The 15313-nt window shown below is 38.1% G+C and overlaps 1 protein-coding gene across 3 annotated transcripts in view; it reads left to right on the top strand.

The window, feature by feature from the left end:
• LOC126371691 (RING finger protein nhl-1) overlaps positions 1–15313 on the top strand; it is a 169973-nt gene that overhangs the window by 57431 nt on the left and 97229 nt on the right. The gene's annotated exons all lie outside the window — the stretch shown is intronic.

A 15313-nucleotide genomic window follows, 5' to 3' on the forward strand; every position in this document is an offset into this window, starting at 1 on the left:
TAACTTATCTTCTGTTACTTGTTGTTCGTGTGTTTAAATATCACAGGAACGTGCTCAGAAATAGTCGTTTAAAATAGCAATAATTCACTTTCCTCATATATCAACAAAATTTTGTGTCGTGACCGGGATACCAATTTCCTGAACCAACCATAATTCACATTTTTGGTGGATTTCCACAATTTTCCAGACGTTACGTATGAATTCGGTCTCAAACATTCATGTAAAGTGTTCTAAAGTAAAGGCATTAGTCGTAAAGTCTGTTACAAAACTAAGTTATCCGTGGTAGAACAGTGGTTAAGTGCCAAGCCGATTTTACGTGCCCGGAATGAACTACTGGTCGGTGGATTTCTCCACTATTTCATCATTTATTTCCTGATAGAATAAAACATTTGGACGATAGAATTTGGAGGGTTCTTTTGAGGAGAATTCTATGGTGGGTAAAACGAAATTTTCTTTGAATAGGCTCTTGAAGATGTAGCCAAATCGATTGTCGTGGAGCATCACCAATTTGGACCACGATTGTGTCACAACACTAATTTTACTTTTGATAGTAATGTAGTTGGACTTTTTGGCGGGAACGGGGACGGGACAGTTGCTTTCTTCATTAAATAATCTAAATAATTAATACGAAGTAGTGTTTTGTGGTTAATGATCGCATTAAGTTAGTCGGAAAACATTCGCGATAGTGTTATTATATCGGAATATTCAATAAACAAAGTGTACCTTTCTATTTTCGCTTCGTGCCAACAAGCCGCTTTAAACTCGAAAGTTTATGAGGACTTTTGAGTAAATTCGTTAGGGGTTCGGAGTAGGAGTTTGCTCCCCAGGGTGGGGGCTTAAGTTTCATCATTGATCGTCATCACCTTTCATCATTTCGTTAGTCATCATCAAGAAAAAAATACATAAGACAGAGAGGCTGTATGGGCATAGTTCCCTTTGCCTTGCCCTTCGGGGAAAACCAAAACGGTAATGTAGTTAATGTACAATAATAATATTATATATGTTACTCTAGATTAATAACAGGTATCAAAGATCCCGAACTCACGCGATCGAATTTCCTACCAAATTGCAAACTAGTAAAATAGTAAATTCGGGTTTTTGTAGTATAAACAGTAGATCTCTCTCAGACCCTCTCCGATTTACTAAGGGGAGGCCTGTGCCGAACAGTGGGACGTATTTATGCTTATGTTTATGTTCTTTTTTTGACGTGACTTATTGTAGATTTGCCACAGATGGCATTAACAACTTGGCCGGACAAATGGGGAGCGCTGAGGGGTCTTACCCGGTACAAAATTTAAGGCCTGAGGGTACCCAGTTGGGCGCGAACCTCGGCTCAGAGCGTCGTCTGCGAGGAAGAATATTTGAAAGAATTAAACGACCCTGATAGGTAGAATGAGGGAAATCGTCGACCACGCCGGCGCCGGCGGGGTCGGTATCGGGGTCAATAATTTATAAACAAACGGTAAAATTTAGTTTTTTAATATTTTTACATCTTAATTCTGAATCAGTATATGGTACAAAATTCGATCGCATGAGTTCTGGATTTTGTTTATACTTACTACAAAAAACCGAATTTACTATTTTACCAGATTGCAGCTCAATTTAAAACAATATTTTAAAGTAGCCACGCGCATAGTGAAATCAATCAATTTGCTTCAGCGAAAACCCCATCAATTATTTAAGTTTTCATTATAAATGCAGAACGGTTTTAAACAGATTGATTGCTTAATTGATGGATATTGAAAAGCAAATTATTTTACATTTTCATTAATAGTAACCGGCGAGCATGCATGAAGAGTTTGATGAGAGTAGACAAAGCGAAAGTGGCGTGTCAGGATCGTGGTAAGTGGAATTCTGTGGTTTCTGCCTACCCAAAGAGGATCTTAGGTACGTCATCATCACTAATTTAAAGCCACGCTCTTGTCGGTGTAGCATTCTCCATGTTACTGTTTGGGGCAGAGGTTTCCCTCTTGCCTTCTGCCGAAGCTTCAAGCTTTTTTTTTTGCTTCTTCTAATGTATGTGTTTATATTGTAATAATGCATTTTTAGGGAGGTCTCTGTTTACCCCGGCGGGAAACAAATGCAAGTTTTAAAAGAAAGAAAGAACGAAACGTTTATTATACGCATAGGGACACCACAGTAAAAATATAAAACAAAACACGGAATCAAAATATATAAAAGGAGAAACTAACTGACTGACATATCAAAGCAAAGCCTAAACAGCTAAACGTAGGCACTTGAAAGGAAGGGACGTAGCTTAGGTACCGTAGAGGTGCACTAAGAAAGGAATTCCCGAAATTCCCACGGGAACGGGAATTAGCGGGAAAATCCTTTTGTATGTAAAATCTAAACCACATTATGTTAGACGCTTGAAATTTTAGCTATTTTTTACCTTAGCAAACTTAAAGCTAAGTTGCAACAGGATATTTCAAAATTCTCACGGGAACGGGAGTTAACGGGAAAAAACATTTGTATGAAAAAATCTAAACTGCATAAGTCAGATGCTTGAAATTTGACATGAACTCCCACGCATACAAATATCTTTCTTTTATAACACGCCACGCGGACGAAGTCGCGGGCAAAAGCTAGTAACACATAATTTACAATTACCTACACCACGTACATTACCTACATAAAAACAACTTACACGAGAGATTACAAATAAATAGACAGTAAACATTAAGGCAGATTGTAATTGAGTGTATGGACTGGTCAACAATGGTGGTGGTGTCCTTTATACATAAAAGGGCCTTACTCAGCATAATTCGCGGCATGAGGCACGACGCTGCTATTCTGAGGACCCTGCTGAGTGAGGTGCGGAAATCGTGTCTCCCGCAGATTCAATATCGAATACGAGTTTAAGTATATATGTTTGAGCGCTTTCTTACTTTCGCTCATTTGTTCAACTTTTATATCATTTCGCTTTTCAACTTAAGTCAAACACCACGAAAGTCTAATTTTGAAAAATTACATTCTGACGTGATATTCTTCAGCATAATCTCGATTTGTTTTTAATTAATTTTAATCCTAGCAGAAATAGAGACCACGAATTTATACCTGCATTGAAATATGCGTGTCTATTGCGAGGTTTTGTTAACAAAAGTGTTTGATCTTTGTATATTTTCCTTACCTGAAAGATACCGCTTTAAGTGATAACGTCGCCAATAACAGTGTGCTTGACAAAGTCTCCATTTGCAACTCATTTGTTTTTAATTTTTCAATTAAAAGTGTAGGTAAATACATTTGAATTTCATATATGTGGAGAGGTTTACTGCGCTAATTGAGATAAGTCCACATGGAATAAACAGCGGACGGAAAACTAGTATTTATATAAATAATCCTTTTCCCAGAAAACACATTCATCCTTGAACCTTCTTCACACTTGGGATTTATTCGATAAGAAAACGCAGCCGACGGGTAGGATTCTATTGTTTTGGTCCAACCCACCCGTTATGTCGGGCCCTTGTAAAAATAAAACAAAAATAAAGAAAACTATTACGTTTTGGTGATCGGAGCAAAAGTAAATTTAGCTGAGAAAGGGCGAGGGTTATATATTTATTTATTTATTTACTTTTAGAAACAATAACAGCTAAATAGAATAGTAAATAAATCTCAGAATCATTTCAAAGTTTTCGTTACGATGTCACTAACCTGTATACTGTACACCTCAGCCTATCCTTTCAGGGATACAGACGTGATCGTATGTTACGTTGTGTGTACAGGTAATATCTACGGAATACAATCGTAGACATGTTAACTACAAGTTCTCGACCATTTCATTGTATTTCACGAAAGCGCACTTTATTTCTATCCCAAGCAGATTTCCTTACAAAACATCGATACAACGCGATACCTAAACAAAAGCCTTTATACGAAATGCATTGAGTGCACTAAGCGACATACTTGGCTGGACTCCAACACACTCCAGTTCGGGCCGACCACAGACTACCCTCAATAGATACTGCATGCAAAACTAGACGGTTGCGTGAACACCGCAAATCAGTGAGCGCATAATTAGGTCGCAAATACGATGACGTGTTATTGATATTAAAATTTGATACCAACGACTTATAACGTAATAATTCATATTATTATTTGGCAAACATAAAGGAAAAATTAATCAGAATACTAGTAAAACTCCAGTGACGGCAATAAACTGTTAACATAAATTGAATCGACTAAGAACTCTGGATTAATGTGGCAGCCAATCAAAATTCCTCCACGTCGTTCGCGATATCATTGTTTGTTTTAAATATACAATCACTGTCACAAAAAAGGAAAAGTCGATATTTTTGTTTAATTTGAAACATTTGAATGCCACATTCGCCAATTTCAGCTATGGTGACGACCTCTGACGTGTAATGAATGACACGTTGGCTACAATAAAAACTGACAAAAAACTTTTTTTTCCTCTATTTAACCTACTTATGAATTTTAACAAAGAAAAATATAATAATAAGTGCGACATTTTGTCACGTTCTTCTATGACGAGGTTGCTTTTTCATACAAATTCCGTAATAATTTCGCGTTTAGTAAAAAATAACTGATTTGACTAGTTGGAAACTACCCTATCTTTGAATTTTGAAAAAATATACATTTTTATTAATGGTACTGTCGCAACAGTTCGAAAGCATTTGCAACTTGGCCAACGGCTTGGCAACGATAACCTTTAACATACGCTGTCTATGGGCTGTTATCTGTGGGATCGACCAAGTAAACAGCTACTGCTTAGGACAGGCCTAGCGAGGCATTTATAATCCGGTTAGAAGGAGTTATCTTCACGGCTAACCCGTCTTAAAGTGGTCAGCGGAATATGTGCATATTTTTCAGTTGAAAGGTGCATTTTTAGGATTTATGTGGGTGTGAACACCGGTTGCTGGGGAGTGGAAGTTTCGGCTTAAAAATAGTTTGCGTCCATTTTGATTTATGTATTAAGTTGTGGTTTGGTAAGAGCCGTGGTAGCTCAGTTGGAAGAACGCTTGATTTACATTGTGAGGTCGTAGGTTCAAATCCAACACAGGCCTAAACTAATGACTTTCGAATTGGTTTCGAATACACGCTCAGCGGTAGGAATAAAATAGTGAGGGAACTCACATAGGTTGGTACTCGAGAAATGTGATTTTGGAGGTAAGGAATCTGGGCTGGTTTTCCCTTCGAGTCAGAAGTACAGACAAACAAAACCGGACTCTAAAACATTCACGTTAAGTAAGCGTACTCCGCGATAAACGGAATAACTGCTGAGAATAATTACCTATGTTGAATCCATACTCCATAATTATAAATGGGATAGTGTGTGTCTGTCTTTCACGTCAAAACGGAGTAACAAATTGACGTCATTTTTATAATGGAGATATTTGAAGGGTGACATAGGCTACTTTTTGTCTTTTTCTATCCCCCCACTTCCCTAAAATGGGGGGTGGAGGTTTGTATGGAGCATTCCGGAATTTTCAAGATAAAGAGCTAAAAATTGGTATGTGGATTATTTGTGACTAACAAAAAAATCGTGCATCATTTTTTGTGGAAATCTAAGGCCAACCGCTTCAAAAAGGGCGTGAAATTTTATATGGGACTTTTCGCAGTTTTCAAGGTAGGAAGCTACATTTTGATACATTAGGAAAGCGGTTCCCGCGTTGCCCCGAATTTTATGCGAGGGAAGCTGCGGGCAAAAGCTAGTATTATACATTATAATATAATCCGGCTTTATCTATACAGGGTGTTAGTGACATCGTAGCGAATACTGAGGCGGATGATTCACTTTTGCGACGGAAAATTCAACTTGATAATTATCATCTCAGAATCTTGGTCTCAATCATCCCTCAAAGTTTTCGTTACGATGTCACTAACACCCTGTATTAATTCATATAATGTACCTACCTCGATACACAAACCTCCATGAGACTAAACTTATTAATACACATTCAATACTAAAGTTAATTAAATTCAATTCATATGCAAATGAACACTATCGAAGAACGTGATATTGAATATAAATTACTCGGCACATATCGCTTAGGAACCAGTTATAGAGCACGGAATATTCTAGACTATTTGCATAATAGGCAATACATACAGGCTGTAATCGTTACAGAATTTGGGTAAATGAACAAATTCTCATATAAGCACACGGTAGTGCGCGGGATATGGTCTCGAAAAAACCATCCACATTATTTACTTACAGCAAAACGTGTTGGCAATGGTTGTTATAGCAACTTCGAAGTTCTAATAATAATCATCATTATCGATTTAAAGTTATAAAACTGCATGTCCTTTTAACAATCAAACCCCATTAATTAACTATTGTTTCTGGAAATCTCGCTCGCAAGACGTTATGTATTTAGCTTATTTCAAGTTAAAAAAAAATCGAAAAATCTAGACCCGACTGAACCGGTGTAGGACCAACCATGGAAAGTCAAACCATCACCTACATAAATGGGGCTTAAAGGAGTCGCCATACTGTGAATGTGGTCACCCGGATCAATCCATATCTCACATAGTGAACGAATGCTCTCTGCACCGGTTTCCAGGTGGTATAGCCGAGCTGCATTGTGTGACGGATGCGGCAGAGACTTGGTTAGGGGAGCTTCAGCTGGATATATGATCCACTCAGGATATTTTTATTAAATAAATATTCATAATAACGTAATTTGTTTTAGCTACTAATAAATACTAACATAGCTATAAGTTGAATTGTTACTCACACTCTTAACTAACCATCTATGGACTATTGTGTTGTCTGATATAAATGAATAAATAAATTATTGTCTGCCATACGCAATAATAATTTCAAGTTACTTATCAGGAAAAAATACATTTAAATTGGTAAGTACTGCGATGGATTTACCTCTGACTACCCCATTGGGATATAGCCGTGATCTTATCTTTTGGCGAAGCATGACGTGATTTATGAATCCGTGATTTATTTCGTGTTCTTGTTATAATTACAACACAAAATATGGCCAAGATGCACCTGACGCGTATTTGTTATTGCACCGTTTCCCAGGAACACTATGCACAAATCCGTGCTATGCACGTGTTTACGCCCACGCCGTGCCGAGCACGAGTATATGCACACTTCGTGCTATCTGCACGAGTGTGCTACGGACAAGAACCGCTACTGGTTTTAGCCAGACACAGATTAAAGAGCTGGGGTTCTCAAACTTTATACACATCCATACATACCTGTATACATAAATTGAAGTCGGTAATGGCGTGGAAAATGTCACAAGCAGATAACTTACACTATACAAAGTCCTGACATGGATATTATGACCTCTGTTGGTTTTCAAACTCAAACTTAAAAAATCTTTATTAATTTGGTAATATAGTTATACTTTGAATCGTCAAATTTTACATAATATATGTTTTAACGAACGTCTCATCCGCCTAAGACTATGGCAGTTTCTCACAACCTGTTTAGCTGAGAGAAAAGTAGTTGCAAAAAAAACCTCGACACAGGGCCCTAGAAAAAAAAACATAAATGATATTGAATACAGTTTCATTTCTGCATAATATTGGTTCCCAGGTGGTTACTCCCATTGCATGTATTTCTATCTTCTTCGTACATACATACATACATAAACTTACGCCTATGTCCCACCGGGGAAAACAAAGACTACGGAATTCCATTTGCTTCGATTCTGAAAAAAATAAAATAATAATAATAAAGTTTATTCAGTTAAAATTTACGACACACATATACAATTACAACATTAAAATATACACACATTGACATTAATATTTAGTTGGAAAACATAAAGGTAACAAGGTAAGGTAGGTAGGTAGGGTAAGGTAGGTAGGGTAATCCTCTTGCATCCTGCACATTCATCAATCGTTTCATACACGCACGCCCGTTCTTTCTTCTAAATAGTCATTAACCTTATAACCTTTAACGATTTTGTTATTAAACTTTTTTACAAAGTTTCTGAATAATCACACTGCTCCGCTGCGAGTTGGTGGGGGTGAGACTCATTATATAAAATAATTATTTTACATAATTATGAATTAAAGAGACGTGGTAGCCCAGTTGGTAGAACGCCTGCCTCTCACTTTGCGGTCGCAGGTTCGAATCTCTGTTTTTGAAAATTTGTTTTCACATTCATTTTTCGATCAAAAACGATTATCACGTGCTCAGCGGTGAAGCGAAAACATTGAGGAAACCCACATTCCCGAGAAATGCATTTTCGGAGCATTGGGTTTGAAAGGTTCATTTCTGTGAAAAACCGGACCTGTCATATCTTCAGGTCAGGTAAGCGGATTCTGTGGAAAACGGTATAACTCGAAGGAGACGATAATAATAATTATGAATTAAATACGTGTGTACTTAATTTAAACTTTGAAAACCCCAGATTTTATACCTACTTCAGGATCCAAACCTGCATGGATTTTCAGGCAAATGTTGTAAACAAATCCTACGTGGTAGCCATAAGGATTTTTTTTTGAAATCACGGACTAAAATGAAAGCAGATGTTCAGCAGATGTATGTACAGCAGTACATACACAAATAAATTCACGCCCGTAATTCCTAATAGGATGGGTAGAGCAATAAGTAACATTACATAAACTGCCTATATACGTCCCACTGCTGGGCACAGGCCTCCCCTCAATCAATCGGAGGGGGTATGGAGCATACTCCACCACGCTGCTCCACTGCGGGTTGGTGGAGGTGTTTTTACGATTAATAGCTGGGACCAAAGGCTTAACGTGCCCTCCGAAGCACGAAATCATCTTACTTTTTCAGACAATCAGGTGATTCAAGCCTGAAAAGTCCTTACCAAACAAAGACAGTCCCACAAAGTGATTTCGACAATGTCCCCATCGGGAATCGAACCCGGACCTCCAGATCGTGAGCCTAACGCTCTAACCACTAGAACACGTTTTATTAATATAACGTCACTGGAAAGGCAAAATTACGTAAGCGCCAAAATAGGTATTTTGGGTTTTTTATATATTCGGAATCAGCGTTTCATTCTGCGTCGATCTGTCTGGGTAGCATTGCGATACGAGCACTTTTTTGGCGCTTACGTAAATTTAAAAATAGTTGACTTTTTTCAATTCCAGTTTCTTAAACGACAAGATTTTGGTGTTTTTTTCGTGACTGGTGTATAAGTAATATTGTGTTCCTATATAATAACTACATATTAACTTTAAGTAAATTTGGCATTCTATAGTTTGAAAAGTATCATTTTATTAGTAATTTTGGACTACTGAAAATAAAAAATAGACTATGTATAAGTCATTTTTATTTACAGCTTTTAAAATAAGTAAGGCGTATAAGAAAAAAATGTCTTAGCATGTTTATGCAGTGAATGGCGTATAAGTAATTTTGACTTACAGTATTTAGAATAAGTAAGGCGTGTACGTAAATTTGCCTTCGCATTTTTATGCTGTTATTAAGCAAGTTTGTGGGCTAGCAGTAAGTTTCCCAGGAAGTTATTTTTTAACAATAGGTCTAAAAGTAAAACTATTTTAGAATTGATTTTATAATTTATTAGCGACCCGCCCGGCTTCACTCGGATGCAATGCTGAGGAAAAATGAAATTATTTACGACATCACATTAAAATCCTCAAAAATAACAGTTTTCTACACTATTTATTGGATGTTATTATACATACCTATAAACTTTCCTCTTGAATCACTCTATCTACTAAAGAAAATTGCATCAAAATCCGTTGCGCAATTTTAAAGATTTAAGCGTACATAGGGATATAGGGACAGAAAAAGCGACTTTGTTATACTTTTTAAGTTCTGTCGTTTGCATATTTAGCGCCAATTTTGAATCGAGAACTCAAAATTCAAATTTGTTGGAATCAAACCAATTGAAAGCATTAGGATTAATGCAATTGTTTAGTCACAGCGTTGGTTTGAATCTGTCAGGTCACGTCCGAAAATGAATCTTACAAAGAAAAATTTTTTATAACTTTCGAAGAGGCCTACCGCGACTTCAGTGTTTCAAACAGTTAAAATCTCTATTCCACGATGAAGTGCCATGTCTGCGAACCATCGAACGCTGGTATTTAGAATTCGAGCGTGGACATCCGCCTTCACTGAAGATAATATCGTTGCTGTGAGACAACTAATCCTCAAAAATCGTCATGTGACATACCGAGAATAGAGGCGTTATTAGGCATTTCAGGGACAACCATTTAAACGATATTGCATGAGGCACTTGGTGTGAGAAAACTAGTTTGCCGTTGCATCCCGCATTTTCTGACGATCATAAGGTAGCCCGCGTCAGATGGTGTAAGAAAACTCTTCAGAGGTTCAACCGAGGAGAGTCAAATCACGTGTACGACATCATCAGTGGTGACGAATCTTGGATTTATGCTATTATCCTGATTCCAAACAACAATCCACAGTTTGGGTCTTCCAAAACGAGTCAAAGCCGACTAAAGTTGTTCGCTCTCGAAGCACTTCAAAGAAGATGGTGGCTACCTTCGTGGAGAAAATCGGTCATGTTGCGACAATTGCACTTGAAGATCGTAGGACGGTTAATGCGGATTGGTATACCACAATTTGTTTACCACAAGTCATCGCCGAACTTCGAAAATCTAACCCAAAGCGACGCGTTATGATGCGCAGGGGTGCAGGATGCTGCACCATGACAACGCAAGCTCACACACCGCTCGTCAAACGATTATTTGAAGCAGGAAAACGTAGAAATTCTTAACCATCCTCCATACAGTCCTGACCTAAGCTCCAATGATTTCTTTACATTTCATAAAATTAAAAAAGAAACTCTTCGCGGTCAAAGGTTCCAGTGCGGTGAAGAAGCGGCCAACGCTTTCAAGTCAGCCATTTTGAACACCTCTACTATGGAGTGGAATAAATGTTAAATAATACCTGGTTCGAGCGAATGGAAAAGTGTATTAAACTTCGTGGTAAATACTCTGAAAAACAATAAGGGGAATTATTGAGGAATTATAAATTATTGAGGAATTAAAAAGACTTGACCCTTCCAGAGACTTGACTAGACTTAGAGCCACGTATGCTTGTCCTAATTCAAACAATTTTGAGCCCAAATATACTACTGCATGGTCGACTGTGCTGCCCTGCATATGTTATGTTATGTTAGTGGGCTCTGTTTTCCGCATTTAGACTCTAAGGTGGCCCATTATGCGTGTAATTGTTGACTACGTAAGCCAACCTATCTCCTTCCAGAAGCTCAGAAGCCTCCTGGGGATTTCACAGGCTTCGCGGAGCGACCCCATTCCTTTGAGGACTTTTACCCGTTGTGCTGACACTCCCGTGCATTCCAGGATTACATGGGGGGCAGTTTCTTCTGCGTCCAGACAGCCTCTGCAAAGTGGGCTGTCCGTTATCGCTAAATAGGTGCTTGTTGAGTGGGCAGTGACCCGTTATACTGCCCACTACTATTCGGAGCTCATTGCGGTTTAAGCGAAGCAGTCGGCGAGTAAATTGGATATCATAGACATGATATCCTTCGACTGTCTGCATGTGGGCAGCTGTGCCCATCTGTCGTTGTGTAGTTGCTGGGTATGGTCCCGTACCCACGAGCGTAACTGACTGAAAAGTATCGGCAGGATTGGTTCGGGTCCATATACCCTGGTGTCTGATCCTCTCCTTGCCAGTTCGTCGGCGGCATCATTACCCAGCGATCCACTGTGCTGCCCTGCATATTATGGACGGTGGATGCCAATGACAAAATTAAGGGCAACATCCTTCTTTCAGTCATTTTGTAATATCGTCCATCTTGGATTTTAAATTTTGACATAATCACAGTATTCTACTTGTGTAGCTATTTCATTTGATACCCATATTGAGAGGGTTTGGAAAAATATGTAATCCCCCATTATGTACCGGCTGCCATCTTAGATTTATAATGTTATTGATTTTATTATATTGTATTGACATCGGAATTAAAGGTGCGTACCAAATTTCAGATTAATCTGACAACAGGAAGGTACTTAAATTGCAATATCTAATTTTGATACAAATATACCGTACGGGTTTAGCTAAATAAAACCGTTTAACCCTTTCACGGACCGAGACCATGGGTCATTGGTGGTTCATAATAGGTAGTATGACACCTTGGAATCGGAACGTCCGTATACGTTCTGTCTTTGAAAGTGTTAAAAAGAAACTTTTACAAACAGATAACGGGTTGTACGCTATTATTTATATTTTATGAAACTTTATTTCTGGCACTTCAGTATTTTAATAGCTATTTTTATAAATCAATTGAAGTAATAAGTAATTTAAGGAGGTATTAAGAATAATTATTTGTCTCTTACGTCTTTTTACCCATGTAAGATATTACAAAAACTTACTTTAAAGAATCTTTGGTGAACTGACATAATCAATCGATCACTTTTTAGGCAATTTTCACATAATGAAAGCAGATGTGTAAAAGTCGTTACAGTAACTTTTACTCCGCTAACATTAGAGTATTATTATATTTAAAGAAATATTGTCGTTCTCGTATGCATTGTCGTAAGAGCTGTAAGTAATTTTGCTTCCAAATAATATTTTAACCAGATGGCGGTTAAGTAAATTTGCTTTACTGTAAACTGAAGTCATTTTTACGTAAGCGCCACTATATCCTAAAATAGCAATCCAACTGTTATGATATGTATTGCTGGACATAGAAAATTAAAAAACAATGTAACCTTACATTGACATCATCTAAATTGGATAATTGGGTAAAAAGTTATGATAAAAAAACGAAAAAATGAAACTTTAAACGGCTTTTTCTCGAAATGGCCTTTTGGCGCTTACGTAATTTTGCCTTTCCAGTGACGATAATATTATTTGATTTTCGCAATATTTATTTTTAACAACACATAGAACACGTTCAGCTGCTTGTCTTCCCGGGCATGTCGTAAAAACCGACAGAGGGATTGCATCCTCTAACATGATGGACTAATGTTATGGGCGATAGGCTGATCCCTTATCACCATAAGGTTCATCGTATCCATCTTAGGACTTCGTATCAACAGTGGCTGCAAGTTGTCTTTGATTACTTGTGGCTCTGCCCACCCCATTTGGGATTACGGGCGTGAATTTATGTATGTATGTGTATGTATTTTTAACAACAACATAATTTGACAAGCAACAATATAACATGCAGATAAAAGCAATCCAACAAGTGCCTTGCCAGAAACGATACAAGTTCTGCAAAGTTACAAATGAAACTCCAAATTAGAAAATTATGCTCTACCGCCCCGGTACAAAGTCTGTGATAAATGTACAAGTAAATTTGCTGTGGGGTGTGGTACAAACACACTTGAAATACGTATATAATTTTATAATGAAACTGTCGAAAAACAATTCACGCTTCCATAAATCAGGGAAAACCGCAATTCATTGAAGTCAGCTTGTAGGATAACTTGATAATTTATTGTTTTCATGGTTTTACATTCATGGAATCAATATATTACACAACGTAGTATATTACATACAAATACAAACGTATATTACACAACGTAGCTGGACAGCCAATCAGCTCGCGACACCAAACACTTCAGGACCCCGATACCGACCCCGCCGGCGTGGTCGACGATTTCCCTCAATCAGCGCTTATCGCTATCGGCCCACTAAGGTCGATTAATTCTTTCAAATATTTTTCCTCTCAGACGACGCCCTGAGCCGAGATTATACCGGGTGAGAGCCTTTAGCGCTCCCCATTTATCCGGCCAAGTAGTTAATGCCATCTGCGGCAAATCTACAATAAGTCTCGTCAAAAAAAACAACAAGGTAGCTGGCAAGGAGTGGATATATACTATACAACTCTCCTTATTATAGCATCAACACAGATTAAGGCATCATCGTCTTGTATGGTGTGGGTTATTAGATGAATTACCAGCGGCCATCAACCCTGGTGCAAGAGTTACTATTGAGCTGCCAAAGGTCCCTAACACGGCTCATGTAACGACTACGTACTTCAATCAGTAGCTATTAACCGGGACCAACGGCTTAACATACCTTCCGAAGCCGGATCATCTTGCTTTCGGACAATCGGATCATCAGCCTGTAATGTCTTAACCAAGACCCACAGAGTCATTTTTGTAACCCGGGAACTCCGGATCGTGAACCCAATGCTCAACCACTGGACCGCGGAGGCAATAGCATAGAATAACGTCACGTGTAGAACTTCAACTCTCCGCTCCCCACCAGGGGCTGAGCTAGGTTTACCTCACCCCCCCCACACACACACCCCACACACACCTCGGTCTTACTTTAGTCTTCAGAAGTATGGTCAGACGTCACACACACGTGTTCGATAACGTCAATATGTAGTGTCATAATAATTCATAATTCATTTATTTGCACTAAAAATAGTACAGTTGGTCAGCATTTGACCAAATTTGGTTCCAAATGTGACCATTTAGTTTTTTTTATGTGTGTTTTTATTATGAAGTGTTTGGGCTGTGACAGAAGTTATAATTGCTACGCATTACGCTCACATCCCCGAATATTACCATCCGCTTATAACTTGGTTTCATATGTGAATTGGCGCACAGCCAGCGCGCTGCCTGCTGGAGTCGAGATAGAAGACAAAAGGCATACGGAACCATCCCTACATAGTGTCGGAGTACGAATATCCGTGATAAAGCCAATTCAACTTATTACAAGTTTAACAGAGATTATTAGATTCTAGTTTCACTGCGAAGGAAAGTGTGAAGAAGAATTGTGCGTGAAAGGTGACTGAGAATATGTCTAACAAGTGTCGTGAACCATACATAATCATGTAAGGTCACGAATCATCTGAATTCTGAATCACATTCCAAAACTGAAATGTGTCATAGTTATATGAATACCTATGGGGCAAAACACCCACAAATGGGCAACATGCCCATAGCTGTCTAAATATAGGGTAAAAAACCCACGATGTTAGAATATGGGATTAGAATGTTTCGTAGTTATATGAATACCTATGGGGCAAAATACCCACAAATGGGCAACATGCCCATAGCTGTCTAAATATAGGGTAAAAATCCCACGATGTTAGAATATGGGATTAGAATGTGATTCAGAATTCAGATACTTCGTGACCTAACATGATTATGTATGGTTCACGACAACAAGAGATGAATGGAAGAGTACACAGTCATATTGTGCCGATGTATAGAGTAGGAGAAGGGCAGGAGGATGATGAGTTCAACGAGGAATTTCCAGGCCATGTACCCAAAAAAATAATAATTATAGATAGCGCTGTACAAATGTGATTTCGTTTAACCTTCTAATTTCATGGATAACTGACATATTATAATGCACCTTTTATCTTTGTTTTTGAGTATAAATGATGACCGTTTTTATTACACCCAAGACCAGGTTATTCTGATATAAATAAAG

Source organism: Pectinophora gossypiella, chromosome 13 (assembly GCF_024362695.1).
Source record: "Pectinophora gossypiella chromosome 13, ilPecGoss1.1, whole genome shotgun sequence".
Taxonomy (NCBI): domain Eukaryota; kingdom Metazoa; phylum Arthropoda; class Insecta; order Lepidoptera; family Gelechiidae; genus Pectinophora; species Pectinophora gossypiella.